The sequence below is a fragment of the Halichoerus grypus genome, chromosome 14, assembly GCF_964656455.1.
Source record: "Halichoerus grypus chromosome 14, mHalGry1.hap1.1, whole genome shotgun sequence".
NCBI classification, from domain to species: Eukaryota; Metazoa; Chordata; class Mammalia; order Carnivora; family Phocidae; genus Halichoerus; species Halichoerus grypus.
The window spans coordinates 55,566,780-55,586,482 of NC_135725.1; the positions used below are offsets into that span (position 1 = coordinate 55,566,780).

Sequence of the window (19,703 nt, forward strand, 5' to 3'; positions counted from 1 at the left end):
TGATTCGTTTGATTCTGAACTTCATTAATCAGAACCCCCTAATATGTTTCAACCTTGAACAATACATCTACTTCCTAATAAATAAGAAAATAATTTCTCTTTGATATGGGTCTAGAAACTCTTACACCTCTGTGTGTATCGTAGTCATAGAGCAGACCAGATGTAATGTGTTTTTTTGCACATTGTAGTTTATGTGGCTACCCACATTCCCGGTGGGTCATCTTACAACATCGTCAGTCTCCAGTACTCACACTAAAATGTTGTCTCAGCTCTAGCTGAGCCCCCGATTATGCCTTAAACTCCCAGTATGTCTAAGGGCACAATACCTCATGTTAACAGCACAAAAGCCTGAAACTCTTTTGACCCCTTCATACCCAAATAATTTTTCTGGCACTCTCTTGCTGGGATCATACTGAAGACAATCTAACAGCAAATCTGTCACTTCATTCATCGTTGAAGATGTTGAACAAAGTGATGTAACAGGTTGGGCAGTGGCGTAATTCAAAGATTATTAACTTTCTTTTTAATGATCTGTGCTTATTAGAAGCAGCTTACCTGGTGAATTCTACCAAACTTTAAAAAAGAATTAACAGCAATTCTTCAGAAACTATTCTAAATAAATAAAAAAATACTCCCAATTCATTGTGTGAGGCCACTATTACTGATATCAAAACAAGACAAGGCATCACAAAAATGAAACAAAACTGCAGACCAATATTTTTTATGAACATAGATCAGAAATTCTCAAAAAACAAGCAAACAAAACCCAAAACTAGAAAACCAAACCAGCAAAACATGAAAGGCATTGTACAACCTTAGCAAGTGGGATTTATCTTCAGAATGAAAGGTTGGTGTAGACATCCTCAAATCAATCAATGCAATATACCATACAAATAGAAGAAGCACACACACAAAGAAAACCCATGATCATCTCAAGAGATGAAGAAAAAACACTAGAGAAAATAAGACATTTCCAAATAAACATACCAAAAAAAATCAGGAATATAAAGGAACTCCCACAGCCTGATAATAAGTATCTACAGCGACAGACTAACAAACACAATAACCCACAGCTAACATGATACTTAATCATATACAAGATGAGGAAGAAGACGAAGATGCAGGGCTTCTTGCCATTTCTATTTAATATTATACTAGAGGCTGTAGCAAAAGACTGAAGAAAAACAAGTAATAAATAAAAAGCATCCAGATAAAAGAAAAGTTTAAAACTATTTCTGGGGCGCCTGGGTGGCTCAGTCGTTAAGCGTCTGCCTTTGTCTCAGGTCATGGTTCCAGGGTCCTGGGATCGAGCCCCACATCGGGCTCCCTGCTCGGCGGGAAGCCTGCTTCTCCCTCTCCCACTCCCCCTGCTTGTGTTCCCTCTCTCGCTGTCTCTCTCTGTCAAATAAATAAATAAAATCTTTTTAAAAAATAAAAATAAATAAATAAACTATTTCTTTCCATTGTATATAGAAAAGAAAAAAAAACTGCTAAAAGAATTTACTAAATCTAATAAACAAGTTATGCAAGGTTATTCAATACAAGATCAATAATCAATGGTATTTATACACACATATAATAATCTAAAAATTAAGGCAAAACAATGTCATTTAAAATAGTATCTAAAATGATAAAATATTTAGGAATAAATTTAACAAAAGAAGGGCTAGATTTTTACTCTGAAAACCACAAAACACTGTCTTAAGATCAGTGGTGTTCTAACTAAATGATAGAACTTCCATGTTTATGAATCAGAAAATTTAATATTGTTATGGGTGACAAGCCTCCCAAAACTGGTTCACAGAATCCATGCAATCCCCACCAAATTCCCAGCTTTCATTTTGTAGTAAGTGTCAAGCTGATCCTGAAATTCATCTGGAATTGCAAGGGAGTCAGAATAGCCAAAACAATATTGAATGAAAACAAATTTGGATGACTCGTACTTTCCTATTTCAAAATTTCCTTACTTAAATATAATATTTAGTTACTATTTATAGTAATCAAGACAGTATAATCCTAGCATAGAGATAGATATGTAGAATTGAGAGTCCTAACTGAACCATCAAATGTATTATCAATTGACTATCCATAAGGAGGATATGGTGGAAGAATAGTGTTTTCAAAAACAATGCTTAATAGCTGGGTACCTACGTGAAAAAGAATGAAATTTGACCCCCTACCTCATACTATACAAAAAATTAATTCAAAATGGATCAAATATTTAAATGTAAGTGCTAAACTTAAAAACTCTTAAAAAATAAGTAAATATTTGTGTTCTTTCATAAAGAAATGTCTTAATATGACACCAAAAACACAACTGATATAAGAAAATAGATAAATTATAATTCATCAAAATTAAAAACTTTTATACCTCAAAAAACACCATCAGGACAGTTTAAAGTCGACATGTTAATTGTGTTCCAAGCAGCTTAAAGGTTACATATCTCTAACTCATTAATCTGTGACCTCTAGTTTATAGCATAACTAATTATAGCTTCTTTGAGATCTCAACAGAACACTGATCCTGGGCAAATAAGGAACCAGGTGTTCCCAAGATCAAGCTTGACCACACTAGAAGATAGACTTTCCTAATGCCAGCAAGTCTGCTTGAGATCATACTGAGAATGCTTTCCCTGCAAGTCAGCTCTCACCACTTCTCTGTGCCTCACCTTTAAAAATGTCCTGCTTGAGCCATCAAAAGGAATGAGATCTTGCCATTTCCAACAACGTGGATGGAACTGGAGGGTGTTGTGCTGAGCGAAATAAGTCAAACAGAGAAAGACATGTATCATATGACCTCACTGATATGAGGAATTCTTAATCTCAGGAAACAAACTGAGGGTTGCTGGAGTGGAGGCGGGAAGGGATGGGGTGGCTGGGTGATAGATATTGGGGAGGTTATGTGCTATGGTGAGCACTGTAAATTGTGCAAGACTGTTGAATCACAGATCTGTACTTCTGAAACAAATAATGCAATATATGTTAAGAAAAAAAAAAAGAAGATAGCAGGAGGGGAAGAATGAAGGGGGGGAAATCGGAGGGGGAGACGAACCATGAGACGATGGACTCTGAAAAACAAACTGAGGGTTCTAGAGGGGAGGGGGGTGGGAGGATGGGTTAACCTGGTGATGGGTATTAAAGAGGGCACGTTCTGCATGGAGCACTGGGTGTTATGCACAAACAATGAATCATGGAACACTACATCAAAAACTAATGATGTAATGTATGGTGATTAACATAACAATAAAAAAATTAAAAAAAAAACCATACAGTGGGAAAAAAAAAATGTCCTGCTTGATCTGGGACTTTGGACATGGTCTTTGGACCTTTGTATGCCATCTGCCCAGGTTGCCTGCTTCCTGAATAAAGCAACTTTTTCTTTCCCATCAACACTTGTCTCTTGAATATTGGCTTTCAAGCGATGAGTGGCTGTACTTGAGTTTCATTAACAAACACAGGAATGGAATAAAATGTTTGCAAATCATATATCTGGGAAGAAACTTGTATCTAGAATATTTAAAGAATGCTTACAACTCAATAATACAAAGAAAAATAACCTAATTTTTAAAACAAGCAAAGGTGAAGAGACATTTCTCCAAAGAAAGTGTTCAAATTTACAATAAGCACATGAAAAGATACGCAGTATCATTATACATTAGGGAAATGCAAATCAAAACACAAGGGATACCACTCCATATCCATTAAGGTGGCTATTTTTTTAAAATACAGAAAATAAAAAGTTGGTGTGAGTATGGGGAGTAACTGAAATTCTCGGGCATAGTTGATGGGATCACAAAAATGGTGCAGCCACTTTAGAAAACAGTTTGGCAGTTCCTCAAAATGTTAACCATACAGCTACCATATAACTCAGTAACAATACTGCTAGGTATCTACCCAAGAAAAATGAAAAATTTATCTGCACAAAAAATTGGACGCAATGTCCAAAGAAGGAATATTCATAATAGACAAAAAGTGAAAACAACACAAATGCCTATTAAATGATGAATGGATAAGTAATAGGCATATGTTCTTATAAAGAAATATTATTTGGCAATAAAAATGAATGACACACTGATTCATGTTACAGAATGGATGAACCTTGAAAACTTAATGCTAAGTCAAAGAAGCCAGTCACAAAAAAGCCATATATTGTATCATTCAATTTATATTAAATACTCAGGAGAGGCAAATATAGTAGCCCCTCTTATCTGGGGGTGGGGGGAGATACATTCCAAGACCCCCACAGATAACCAAAAATGCAGATAGTACTGAAACCTATATATGTTATGTCTTTTCCTATATGCACATATCTATGAGAAACTTTAATTTATAAATTAGGCACAGTCTGAGATTAACAATGATAACTAATAATAAAATATAACAATTATAATATATACTGTATATATATAATACGTGAATATACTGTATTGCAAAAAAATTTCATGAATGTGGTCTCTCTCAAAATATCTTATTGTACTGTACTCACCCTTCTTTTTCTTGTGATGATGTGAGGTGGTAAAATGCCCTTGTGATGAGATGAAGTGAGGTGAATGACATAGACATTAGGACGCAGGGTTAGGCTTCTATTAACCTTCTGACAATATGTCAGAAGGAGGATCATCATCTGCTTCTGGATCACAGTAGACTGTGGGTAACTGAAACTGTGGAAAGCAAAACCATGGATAAGAGTGGGGGACTACCGTGCCTAGAAACAGAAAGAGGGTTACCAGAGGCTGGAACAAAGGAGAAATAGATAGTGAATGCTAAACGGGTATGAGGTTTCATTTTGGGGTGATGATAATGTTCTGTAATTAGATCGTGATGACAGTTTTTATAAACCTGTAAATATACTACAACTACTGAGATTCACTTTATATATATCTGAATTTCATGGCATGTGAATTATATCTTAATAAAGGTGTTATTTCAAGAAAAAAATTAAGGAACCCACTAGAAATGCCCTAAAAGCTGGAGATGATACATACCTCCTAATTCCTGTACTAAATAATCACAATTCCTACACTAAAATTGCTCACTTACTAATTAAAAGACAAACAGGTATTAGAACTATTCATTCTAACATAACATAATGAAATAAAATTTTTTTAAAAAGTTGATTTTTGAAAATACTTCTGTTAAATGGAAGAATACTGATAAATGCTTTTTACATTTTTTGCCTTCTTGTTTCTCAATGTGTTATTTTTGAACATAAAAAAAAAAGAACTATTCATACAGTTGTGCAGCACTGTGATAGAGCTGTGAATTGGGTGCCTGGGGCACCCAGGACAGAGTGACAGAGACACAGAAGAGATGGTTTGTGGACTGGGTCTTGAAGGATGAGCTGTTATCAGCTAATGAAGAAAGGAAGCAGTGATGTCACAGCAGCATGGTATAAGAATGAGAAATGAACAATTTGGTAGAGGGGATCATAAAGGAGATAGAATTTTATCCTGAGAATTAAGAAAATTCCAATGAGAAATGTAGGTGGGAGGGGGATTACCCAAACAGATGTTCCTTAAAAAAAAAATCCCTTGAAGGAATGGATAAAGAAGATGTGGTATATATACACAATGGAATATTATGCAGCCATCAAAAGGAATGAAATCTTGCCATTTGCAACAACGTGGATGGAACTGGAGGGTATTATGCTGAGAGAAATAAGTCAATCAGAGAAAGACATGTATCATATGATCTCACTGACATGAGGAATTCTTAATCTCAGGAAACAAACTGAGGGTTGCTGGAGTGGTGGGGGGTGAGGGATGGGGTGGCTGGGTGATGGACATTGGGGAGGGTATGAGCTATGGTGAGCGCTGTGAATTGTGTAAGACTGATGAATCACAGACCTGTACCTCTGAAACAAATAATACATTATATGTTTAAAAAAAAAAAAAAAAAGAAGAAGATAGTAGGAAGGGAAAAATGAAGGGGGGGAATTCAGAGGGGGAGACGAACCATGGGAGACTATGGACTCTGAGAAACAAACTGAGGGTTTTAGAGGGGAGGGGGGTGGGGGGATGGGTTAGCCCGGTGATGGGTATTAAGGAGGGCACGTACTGCATGGAGCACTGGGTGTTATACGCAAACAATGAATCATGGAACACTACATCAAAAACTAATGATGTAATATATGGTGATTAACATAACATAATAAAAAAAAATCCCTTGAAGTACGATAACTGGTAAAAAAAAAAGCAAACAACAACAACAAAATGGTAGGAACCAGCATTTACAGATAAGGGAAGAGCTAGAACTGAACCTTCTGCTTTGAAATCCTGTCTTTACATTTATGCCTTCTTTCAATGACTTTCAGTTAATGGTGATCTTTCTTTTTCTTTTTTTTAAGATTTTATTTATTTATTTGAGTGAGAGAGAGAGAGAAAGAGCAAGGGGGAGAGGCAGAGGCAGAGGGAGAAGCAGGCTCCCGGCTGAGCAAGGAGTCCGATACAGGACTCGATCCCAGGACCCTGGGATCATGACCTGATCTGAAGGCAGACGTTTAATTGACTGAGTCACCCAGATCATCACCACCAATCATCCAATGGTGATTTTTCTTTCTTTCTTTCTTTCTTTCTTTCTTTCTTTCTTTCTTTCTTTCTTTCTTTCTTTCTTTCTTTCTTTCTTTCCTTCCTTTCTTTCTTTCTTTCTTTTCTTTCTTTCTTTCTTTTTCTTTTTCTTTCTTTCTTTCTTTCTTTCTTTCTTTCTTTCTTTCTTTCTTTCTTTCTAGATATTTTATTTATTTATTTGACAGAGGGAGAGAGAGAGCACAAGCAGGGGTAGCAGTAGAGGGAGAAGCAGGCTCCCCACAGAGCAGGGAGCCCCATGCGGGGCTTGATCCCAGGACCCTGGGATCCTGACCTGCCTGAGCCGAAGGCAGATGCTTAACTATCTGAGCCACCCAGGTGCCCTGCAATGGTGATTTTTCTTAATGTTGATTCTTATCCACATTTTTTCCAACTCCAGACAAAAAAGTAAAATTGCAAAAATGCAATTCTAAAGAATGATTCAAAATACATTTAATAAATAATGTTACTACCTAGAGTCTACCAAAAAATATTTTAGAAATACCACATACACTTTATATTACCCCCCTCCAAACAAATTATTTCTGTATGGGTGAGTATAATGGTTCAATTTCATTAAACGTCAACAGTTTCCTTGATTAAAATGACATTTAGTTAAACCTTCTTTCTTTGCCATAAATTTCTGTAGCAATATCTGACACCTTTCCATAGTTAAAAAGAATATTTTAACCAGAGAATATAAATATAGTCAGTAAAGATGAAAATGAATCATTACAACCTGTTAATGTGTAAGAAAAGGAATTTAGTTCTGCTCCTTAATTGTTATCCTACTTCAAATTTTGTTCACTCATAATATTCAGATAATGCATTTCAATAATTTTTATGGTGACATGCTATAATTTACAAAATTATTAAATTATATGTTTTAAAAAGAAATGAACAGGGGCTGGCTGAAATTTCTTTAGGATAATTGTAGAGTGAATTTCCAAAGTGATTTCAATTGCCTGCTTATTCTATAGCTTGCTTATGATATAATCCTAATTGCCACAAAGAAAATTTTTTTCAACAAAGATTGCTAACTGATACTCATATAAATTTAAGAAATGTTTCACATCTTTAATATATATTTTATATATAAAGTATATCTTTCCTTCAGTCTTTCACCTCTATCTTTCTTCATATCACTGTCAATCAAATCTAATTGAATTTAAAATTTATATACATATATTGAAAACTGGGGATACAATTTTCAAAAAAAAATTTAGGTAGTATATATACAACAATATAACACATTGATAATACTAAAATTAAGGGAAATAACTTGCCAACATATTACACAAACCCTATGGAAATATTTCCTTTAAACATGAAATGAACAAAGATATTCTCAAGAAAACAAAGCCAAGAAAACTTGCTACCAGCAAATTGATCTACAAGAACATTGAATACAGTTCATTAGGTTGAGGAACACCAACACTGGATTAGAATCCATAGTCCAAGAAGAAAGGATTAAAATCTGCACTTTAAGAAAGTGCAGATAAGTGAATAAATACAAAAGACAGTAGAATGCATAAAGCAACCATAATGGCAATATCTTGAAAAGTTTCTAACATTTTCAGAAGTAAAATATATAACATTTGGGATTTTTTAAAATGGATAAATGAATATAAATTGTTACAAACTTCTTATATTGTTTGGGATGAGATAAAAGTAGTAGCTTAAGATGTCAACAATAATTTAACAAATTTTGAAATAATATGAGAAACCACTAAAGAATGATGAAGATATTACCAAAATGCTAATAGAGGTGTTCAAATAGAATCCTAAAAAACTTGATTAATATAAAAGAATATAGGAAAGAAGGAATCAAGAACGAAGGACAGATGTGACAAATAGAAAATAGCAAGATGGTAGATTTAAACCCAATTATATCAATAATAACATTAAATATGAATGGACTAAAACAACCAACTAAAAGACAGAGATAGGATAAAGAGAAAGAGAGAGAGAAGAAAAACCTAACATCCTGCTTATAAGAAAAACGTTAAAAAGATAGGTTGAAAGTAAAATAAATTTTTATTTTTTTTTTTAAGATTTTATTTATTTATTTATTTGACAGAGAGAGAGATCACAAGCAGGTGGAGCGACAGGCAGAGGGAGAGGGAGAAGCAGGCTCCCCATTGAGCAGGAAATCCCATGTGCAGCTCCATCCCAGGACCCCAGGATCATGACCTGAGCTGAAGGCAGACATTTAACTGAGTGACCCAGGCGTCCCTAAAATAAATTTTTAAAAAACCATGTGACAAATAATCCAAGGGAAGATAATGTAACTATGTGAACACTGAACTAAGGAGATCCTGGGGTGCCTGGGTGGCTTAGTTGGTTAAGCTACGCCTTCGCTTGGGTCATGATCCCAGGGTCCTGGAATGGAGCCCAGCGTCCAGCTCCCAGCTCAGTGCTAAGTCTGTTTCTCCCTCTTGCTCTACCCCTCCTCCCCACTTGTGTTCTCTCTTACTATCTCTCTCTCCTCTCAAATAAATAAATAAAATCTTTAAACAAACAAACAAAAAGGAGATAAGACATGGATGGCCAAAATATGAACAGTCCTCAAAAACACATTTTAAATACAAAACAAATTGATAAAAGAAAGTACAATGATGGAAAAATGTATACCCAAAATAAATCAGAGTGTCTCTGTTAATGTCAGATAAAGGAGGCTTTAAGCCAAGAAGTATTATGAATGATAAAGCAGAACATTTTACAATCATAAAAGTCAATAGAATGATATGGCTGTAAATTTGGGGACAGATAGTACAGTTTTAAATTATGTAAAGTAAAAATTAACATAAATAAATAAAGACAAAATAAAAATCGTAAGAGAGATTTAACAAGCTTCTTTTGGTAGAGATAAGAAATAAAAACTTAAGAGTATTTTAAAAACACTGTTAAGCAAACTGATTTACTTGATATATAAAATATACATTCTGTATAATAACTGTAAAATATACATTCTTTTCATATGGTCACAACACACTTAGCAAAATAAAATATATTCTAAGGCACAAAGCAATTTTCCAAAAAATTCCAGTTAAGGAATAATAAAGTATAAATTCTCTAACCATTGTAGAAATAAATTAACATTCAATAATGATAGGTAATTAGAAAACACTCAAGTATTTGTTAATTAAGCAACTAACTGCTAAATAATTCATAGGACAAAGTAAAATTCCAACAGATATTAGAAAATATTTTGAGATGAAAATAATAAAATTATGATATTCCACAAAATTTGTGGAATGGAGGTAAAACAGTTCTGAGGGTTAAATTTTATATTTTAAAATGCACATATCAGACAGAAAGAAAGTTTAAATACCATGATTCAAGCTTCTAACACATGAAACAAGAAAAAATATGCAAATGACCCACAAGATAACTACAACACTATAGTAATGAAAATATTTGATACTATACCATCCATACTCATTTAGGTTAATGAAACAGAATTTAAAGCCCAGAATAGCCCTACATATTTACAGGCTTTTATGACAAAGGTACCTCAAAATGTATTATGATAAGTTTTTCCCCCCTATGAATAGTGCTAAAGCAATTAGATATCCAGACAGATAAAAGTCAGTAAAGTCACATCCTATCTTACACCATACAGAAAAATTAACTTGAGTTTGATTGTAGATTTTATCAGATTAATCAATAAATATTAAAACTAAAACAACATTCTAGGGGGGAAAAAACAACATTGAGGAGAACATCTTCATGCTGGACCTTGGAGTAGCAAAATATTTTTTAAATATTAATAAACATAAAACACTAATCAAACAGGAAAATCATTCATATAGTACATTCACATTCATTAAAGTACTTCTGGTCATCTAAAGAAATCATCTTTAAAGCTAATGAAAAGAAGATAGTCTGGATAAATACATCTGAAAATGACTTGTATCCAGAATATATGAAGAACATTAGAAATCAAGAAAAGAGGCAAAAAAAATACAATTAAAAAGTGGGGCAAAGCTTATAAAACCACATTACAAATGAGTGTATCTAGATAATCAATAAGCATATGAGAAGATATTCAACATCATTATCAGCAGTGAAAAGAAGATCAAAATTACAGTGAGATTACAGAACACACCCATCAAAACGGCTAAATTTAAGAAACTAACTATAGGATGTATTGATGAGAAAGTAATGCTACTAGAACCCTCATACACTATTGATGAGATTATTTGTTGATCAATTTTTTAAAAAAATTCTTAGCAATATCTACTAAAACTAAATATATATATATCCCCTATGACTCAGATATCACTCCAATGAAAAATTAGTGCAAAAATCTATCAAAAGATATTTACATAAGTATTTACAGGAAGTTTAGTCAGAACAGATAAAAATTGGAAAAACTCAAATGTACCAAGGAAAGGATAGACAATTTATAATATATTTATAGTGGCATTCTATTACACAGCAACACATAAAAGAACAGTCTCCTGACATGAAAAGATGCTCAACCTCACTCATCATTAGGGAAATGCAAATCAAAACCACAATGAGACATCACTTCACACCTGTCAGAATGGCTACAATTAAGAAACAATAAATGTTGGAAAGGATGTTGAAAAAAAGGAACCCTCGTGTACTGTTGGTGGGAATGCAGACTGGTGTAGCCACAATGGAAAAGAGTGTGGAAGTTCTTCAAAAAATTAAAAACAGAATTACCATACAATCCAGTAATTCCACTACTGGATATTTACCCAAAGAAAATGAAAAGATATATGCACACCTATGTTTACTGCAGCATTATTCACAATAGCCAAATTATGGAAGCAGCCCAAGATGAATGACTGATAAATGGAAAAGGAAGAAGTGGTATATATAATCAATGGAATATTACTCAACCATAAAGAAGAATGAAATCTTGACATTTGGAACAATATGGATGGATCTAGAGGATATAATGCTAAGTGAAATAAAGTCAATCAGAGAAAGACAAATACCAAATGATTTCATTCATAGATGGAAATTAATAAACAATACAAACGAAGAAAGAGAAAAAGAGACAAGCAAAAAAACAAAAACAAAAACAAAATAAAAAAAAAAACACAAGCCAGAACAGACTCTTAAATATAGAGAACAAACTGGTGGTTACCAGACAGGAGATGAGTAGGGGGATGGATGAAATAGGTGGAGGAAATTAGGAGTACATTTATCATGATGATAATAATGATATATTATCTGAATAACATATAGAATTGGTGAATAATATATAGCACTGAATAATATAAAGAATTGGTGAATCACTATATTGTACACTTGAAACTGATATAACACTGTATGTTAATTATACTGGAATTTTAAAAAAAAGTCTCCTGATGTTTATTACAACATGGATGAACATCAAAATATCCTGTTGAACAAAAGTAGGAAAAAGAAAAAAAAAACACAAAATAGTTATACTTTTATTTGAATTTCAACTATAGGACAGCTAATATATACTGTTAAAAGTTAGCATAGTAATTATGGCAGGTGCCTCTAAGGTTTACTGATAGTGTGAAGGAAACGTCTGAGAAATTATTGTATTTTTTAAATCAAAATAAACAATAATGTAAAATAAAATATATTACTTTCAACACTGGAAATTCTATTAACATCAAAATATAAAAACAGATCAAATATATGATTATATAAATTAGTATAAGTATTTTAAGTTATACTAGGAAAAAATAAAGGTCCCTTTTCCAATAACAATAATAACTCTAAGGTATCTAGAAATAAATTTTTTAAAAAATGTCTGTGAACTTCCTGGAAAAAAATTGTAAAACATTATTAAAAAAACAAGACAAAACAAAAACATAAAGAAGGCCTGTGCATAAGTAGAAGTTACATGTTCATAGATGGGAAGATACAGTATCTAAATGATAATTCTTTTAAAAATTAATCTAGTTAAAATCAATGCAATTTCACTTAAAATTCTGTCAGGGTTTTTCATGAAATCCAAAAGGGATGAAGATAATTCCTTATCAGACATCAAGATTTATAATAAAAATTTGGGAATGAACACTGTTCAATACTGCACTTAGATAAACAGACAAAAGAATATAACAAAAATACATAAATAGACATGATAGTATATAATAATTCGATATATAAAAGAATCTATATCAATAAACAGATGGTAAATAGACCATTCCACACCAAAATAGGAAAAGGAAATATAACTTTTAAAAGACATTACAAAAACAGAACCTAATCATATTAAATTACTAATTTGCCTTCTTAAAACATAATATAGACATGAATGCGAACAAAAAATAATGCCACCATGCAAATGATAACAAAGATCAAATATCCAAAATATTTATTTAAAAAAGATACACGAGGGGCGCCTGGGTGGCTCAGTCGGTTAAGCAGCTGCCTTCGGCTCAGGTCACGATCCCAGGGTCCTGGGATCGAGCCCCACATTGGGCTCCCTGCTCAGAGCGGAGTCTGCTTCTCCCCTGCCTGCCATCCCCCCTGCTTGTGCTTGCTCCCTCCCTCTCTCTCTGTCAAATAAATAAATAAAATCTTTAGAAAAAATAAATAAATAAAATAAAAAAGGTATACAAGGTATTGACAAATCAGCCCGAGAACATGAATAGTAAATTACAAAAGAGAAAGCCTAAATGGTCAATAAATATAAGACAATTTGTTCATTTTTTGTAGTCATATGTGAAAGCAAATTAAAAGAGCACTGAAATAATATTCCACACTTAAGATTAATCAATGTTAAATATTCTTACAATATCCAATGTGGTTAAAGATGTGGACGATAAGACATCGTCATTCACTTGGATAAAGATTTTGATAATTAACAAATTTGGGGATGATGTTTCAAGTGGAAGAAACTAAGGAAACTTATCCATGGGATGGGCCATTTGAGATGGGCTTGATTGATATCAGACATTAAAGAGTCAGGGGGATAACAGGAGAGCTTTACAGAAAGAGAGAGAGAAAAAAAAAAAAGCCAGAGAAATATTACAGGAATGACTGCTTCTCCACCAGGAATCCTTAGTGTTGACCCCTCCCTTCGACAATGTGGGGCCTCTTATGTGGAAAAGTATACATATTAAAATCATTGCAAAACAGAGGTGAAAATAGTGGTACCTGAGGTCCTTTCTGGAGATGACACGTGCTATAGACCACAGTCGATAGAGAAGAAATTGTAGGCATGGAGAATATAGAATGATGTATTAACTGGAGCTTTCATATTTGGAAGTGAAGAAATGTTCTGGGAAGCAGTTGGCTGGAAGGGTTTTCCATCTGTGTATATCTGAGCTTTATGTGTCCCGAGAAAGTGACTCAGAGTACCCAGTGGACATTCAATACAAAGCTGACATCCAAAGCTTATCACCCTCCAGAGGTGCTTTGACCAGAATGTTAGGCTTTATCAGTTTTACATATTAGATTCCAATGTGTTATTTTATTTTAACATAGGACTGCAACACAAACAACTTTGATAACTACCTGTTCATATTTATATAATGCCCAAAAGGAGACACTTTGGCTCAAGGTCTCCAGCCAGGTGATTGGCTGTAATTAGAGATACAGTCTCCTGAATCTCAGCCCTAAGAAAAAAAAATCTCAGAAAAATCAGTGAGCACTATAGAGTGGAATGAGCCAATGGGCCTTATTTGTGCATCGCTGCTCTGTGTATATTCATTTGATCGTGAAAATGTGGTTTGGGTAGAAAGTGCTGCAAAGGAATCACATGTCAGCACACAGACCCGGTTAAGGCTTGCAGACTGATCCTGTGTATTAGCTGTGACTAAGAATTTCAGTGACAGTGGAAATTTTGAAAACCATTTGGGTGAAATGAAGCCAAACAATACGCTTTCTATATTTCTACTTCACAGATTTCAACCTGCGATTTTCATCGTGCCCATGGAGCTTACAGTCATCACCTTCCATCTTTGGTCCAAGGGCTGTACTTAAAGTCCTCAAACATGCCACTCTGAGTCTTCCTTTCTTCCCCAAGCTATCTCTGCTGCCTGGGACCCTTTTGCTAGTTTTCTCTCCCCATAAACCTATCCTCTGTCTGTTCTACAAGATACCACTTAAGGTTTTCTTTCTAGAAAACTTTACCCTGTCTTCTTCAGACGTGGATTGATTTTGTTCCAATAGCACTATGGGTATTACTTCTTCATGTCACTTATCTTACTGTAAAATAAATATTTGCGAACATTTTCGTTTCTCCAATTAGGAGAGTTGATTAAGGGAAATTCTCAGCACCCGATGCTATCTTTGTGCAAGTAGCAAAAAAAATTTGTAATGAATATATGAAAAGGAGGAGGTAAAAATACTGCATGGATGATGAAATTAGTGATCAATAAAAAGAACTGCTACTTATGTAGTAAAAAAAATTATACAGGGTATTGACTAATTTTAAAAGATAATGTAGGATCAGTTTTAGTCTTTTTCATAAAGAGTGGTCAAGCAACAGAGACTTAAAAACATACATTTCTGTCAGACAACTTTACTATTATTTGAAATAATTACTCAGTATATACTATATCAGACTGTCTACCAATATCATATTAGGAAATTACATACATATATGAATGCATATGGATACGTGAATATATGTATGAATTATGAAGACTTATTGAATCCAAATATGTGGAGATGGGCTCCCCCAGCTCAAGTCAATCACTGACCATTTTGTTCTTACCTATGGATGGTATATAATTAACAATAGAACAGTCAGCACAAATCAAGAAAAGATTACACAAATTTCATTGTAACAATAGTAAGAGACACTGCAGTGTCTGTTAGCATCTTAGACTCTCTCCCTATCTCCAGTGTTTCTCTACTATAGGACTTTGTGAACATTTCTCTTCGATTAAACATATTTGGCTGAAAGCAGCTATAGAACCACTTCAACCCACCAAGAGAACTTTTTTTCCTATCTCTTAGAATAAGTGTATTTCTCTTTGACCATTATTTCCAAAGATTAAGTACTTAAACAACATTACTAAGCACATCTTGTCTTGAGCCTTTCTGTAGACTGGGTAAATTTAATTCTTATGCTAGATTCAATTATTTATATTTCTCTCTCAAACACTGTGAAGAAGCCCTCCTGTGTATTTTTATGCATCTTGCTGTATAGTAAACCCCACTATAGTTACGGTTTATTCTAAAGCCATGTTTAATAGGATGATCATGTCACTTCACATTCAGACATATATAATTATCTTTTATGGGTGACTGGTCACAAATTCAATAGAATTTACATGAATGCTTTGCACAGTTCCCCATAGAGAAGGGTCATGACCTATGAGTTGCTCAGAAGTACATCTATTTGGTCATGCTCTGCTGCACATATTCTTCTTTTATGGAAATCAATAATTCTCTTGGTGGAATCTTGGATTTGAAATTTGCATATATTTAGGCAATAACTGTTTGCATAGCAGAATTATGCAATGAGGTAAACAATTTCTGAATTAATCAACACCTAGATTGTTGGTCTAGTTGTTTATTGATTTTTGAGTCATTTTTTCCTATTGCCAAAGGAAAAATAAAAAGGTAATAATTATTCTGATAATGTTCCCAGGACAGATTTACTCTTGTGTCAGTGATCTACAGAAATCAAATATGTTTAAGAGATATAACTGCCTCTTGCTCATTTTGTAATTTTTCATGTTTCCTATTCAGCAACCTGGGTATATCACACATATTTCAAAAATAACACTCAAGTTTCTACCCCTTTGGAAAACACACACATTTAGGATATCTTATAAAAAGCTAAATATTATTATGCCTTTACTCTTTTAAAGGATTTATTTGAGAGAGAGAGAGAGAAAGAGGAGAGAGAGAGCATGAGCAGGAAGAGGGGCAGAGTGAGAGGGAGACAAGTAGATCCTGGCTGGGCTGAGTGGGAAGCCCAATCTGGGGCTCAATCCCAGGACTCTGAGATTATGACCTGAGTCGAAATCAAAACTTGGACACTTAACCAATGGAGTCACCCAGGCGTCCCTGTGCCTTTTTCTTTTCGGCATGGAAAAAAAAGGGAAAGCAACTTGGAGATCATATGTGACATCTAAAATTCTGGTATGAACTAAGTGAATAGGATGTTAATGCATAGAAATCTAATGAATGTTAAATGTTTAATTTCCCAAGTTATCTAGAACCTTTACAAGTCATGGTAATTATTGGAAATAAGTATAATCATAAACATAAAAATAGACACATTTGTATATGTCTTTCAGATAACTATTTCTGAACTTCTCCAACCCATGTAGTAACGGTGAGCTCAATAAACTCTAAGCATACTGCAAGTGAGTGCCAGTAAGGAGATCAGAGAGAGAAATCTAGGAAACATTTCTTTTTTTTCAAATAAGCAACATTTTTCTATGATCAAAGATTTAAGATGGACTATTATACTGTATGATGTCTATAACAATCATATAATATGCTAGCATTTACTGGAAGTAAACTGACATTAAGAAAGGTATAAAAAGATATATAAGAAGAATTTTTTAAACTTACTTGAATTTGACATCTCATTTTTAAGGAACACTTCATTGGAGTAGTGTTCTATGAAACACATTTTGGGGATACATTTATTTAATGGCACAAATAGCTCTATGACCATGTCTACTTAGAGATGTTCAAGGAATTGAAGCAACGGTTTCATAACATACAGTGAAAATCAGGCCCAGGGCAGCTGGTTGAATATAGGAAACCTCCCCATGCCTATATACAAAAACAGAGAACAGTCAATGATGAAAATGAACAGTAGAATAAGAAAAGGCATGGAATTAAAGACATAAACTTGATGGAAAATAAAGTGGAACCCAAAGGAATTATGTAATCCAAATTGAAAGTTAAAGGTATGATGAACAGCACAAGGAAAGCAGGCAAATCTAGGTTAGAACCTAGGCTTCATAACTGGTTTGACAAGTAAAATAAATTCCCTGACCTCCATTTCCTTGTGGATAAAATAGAACTATTATATCAAAAAGAATAATTAAAATCATACAAGCCACAGCATGGCACATGGCAGTTGGCCAACACAAAAAGTTATTATAGGTATTAAGGTGCAGTACTGAGAGGTAATGATTATTTTCTGACTTCTTAATATATATTCTTAAAACTGGAACTACATATCCAGTGCCATTTTTATAATCTTGCAAGCATGCGTCTGAAACTTTACCAGGACTGTTTGAAAAACTGTGGCTGGGCTGTGGAAATGTATCCCTGTAACTGGCAATGAATCTAGTGGTAGAACAGAACATTTATGGGAAAAAATAAAATAAGAACAAAAGGTGGAAGATAGATGAGAGGTTCCCCAAGTTTGGTAAAGATACTATTCTTTTTATGGCCACTAATATTATGTATGTAATAGAAGGGAAATACAGTGACAAAGCACAGATATGGTTAAATGTGAGCAATTTTCTTAAAGGCCTAAGGTATTTCAATTTTGTCTGCTATCACGACATTTCCTAATAACAAACTTTCAGCGTTTTAGTGATGGTGTTTAATCAGAAGTGGATAAACAAACTCTCTCTGATTGCAATATATGATATGGAAATTCAAAAGAAACAAATAACATGAATTACAGTATCATATGGACATAGATAAAGGCTTTCAAGAACGTATTTTACAGTTTTTTTTTTTTTTTGGATTTGCTCTATTGCTCCTTAAATTAAAATTCAGCTCACTGATCTATTAAACTTTTTTATACACACTTAAAGCCAAAAGTTTCCCTACTTATATTGCTTTAGCTACATCCCACAATTTATTGATAGTGTTTTTGTTATTCCATTCAAAATATTTAAATTCCCCATTATGATATTTCCTTTGACTTATGAATCACTTAGAAACGTTTATTTTTTTAAATACTTGCATAACACATTTTGGATATCTTTTTAGTTCTCAATTTTGTATTCTGATGATTCCAATCCTTTGGTTTTGTTGAGATTTCCTTTATGGTCAAGTATGTGACCAATTATTTTTATTTTTATTATTTTATTTTCTTTTAGAGAGAAAGCTCATGCACGGGTAGGGGAGGAGCAGAAAGAGAGGGAGAGAGAGAATCTTAAGCAGGCTCCATGCTCAGCGCAGAGCCCAACCTCACCACCCTGAGATCATGACCTGAGCCAAAATCAAGAGTCAGATGCTTAACCAACTGAGCTACCCAGGCGCCCTGTGACTATTTTTAAATGTCCCTTGAGTGCTTAAAGCCTGAAAGTTACATTGGGTGGCCCACTTGCGTGGGGGCTGTGGGACTTAGAGGGTCACCTACTATTTCTGTTGAGAAACATAGGTTTATAAAGTCTTTTTTTTCTCCCTTTCTAGTAACACTGTAATAAAATACCAATAACTAAAAAAAAAAAAGGTAAGTCTATTTTATCTGGATAATTACTATCCCAGGACTATCACCCTTGGAGCTCTCCTGCTCTGCTCTCTTACTCCCTTTAATGTTTATTTTCTGTGATGATTTTGCATCTCTAGTTTTACCTTTCTCTTACTATTCCTAGAAGAATAATTCTAGAGGTTTAAATACAATAGGCAGAGTTGGACATATTCTACAACCAAAACCTTTTTGTAAAATTAGGGGTGAATAACATAGAGATTTTTCATTGTGCTTGAAGTGTCATTTCCTTTGTAAAATTCCTGAGCTTCAAAGGAAACCATTACCCTATTTGTCTTCAATTTTTATGCATAAAGATTTTATTAAAACATGGTCAAAAAGTCAAAGCACTGATTAAAACTGCATGCTTTTATTAGATAAAAAGTAAATTTAGATAAAAAATAAAATCCTTTTCATGGCCTACAAGTGTGTACCAGGCTGGGCCCTAACACATTCTCTTTTCCTCTTTCCCTCTTGTCTGTGTCCCAGCTATATTACCCATTTTTGTTGAGGTCCATTTTCTTAAAAATAATTTCCCTGAAATCAATAACACATCTATTTCCACTTTGTTGTCCACAATGTCCTGTATTTTGCCTTCATAACCTTGATCACAGTGCATAATTGTTTTTGAGATTTGAATCATTACTGCATTCCACTAAAATATTAAGACCAAAAAGTACGCAAGGACACATAATAGCCAATAACAAGCTTGGAATGAATAAATACACTGCAACAATTTTGCAATAGCTCAACCAAATCTATAATACCTTCAA

At 33.7% G+C, this 19,703-nt stretch overlaps 1 long non-coding RNA gene across 3 annotated transcripts in view; it reads right to left on the reverse strand.

The window, feature by feature from the left end:
• Positions 1 to 19,703, reverse strand: part of LOC144380151 (uncharacterized) — a 691,469-nt gene that overhangs the window by 479,982 nt on the left and 191,784 nt on the right. For 2 of the 3 annotated variants that reach the window (XR_013443970.1, XR_013443971.1), the window contains exon 2: positions 4,487 to 4,661. The exons of the other annotated variant lie outside the window; for it this stretch is intronic. This is a non-coding gene — a long non-coding RNA (uncharacterized LOC144380151). The remainder of the gene's footprint in view (positions 1 to 4,486; positions 4,662 to 19,703) is intronic. 3 annotated transcript variants of the gene reach the window in all.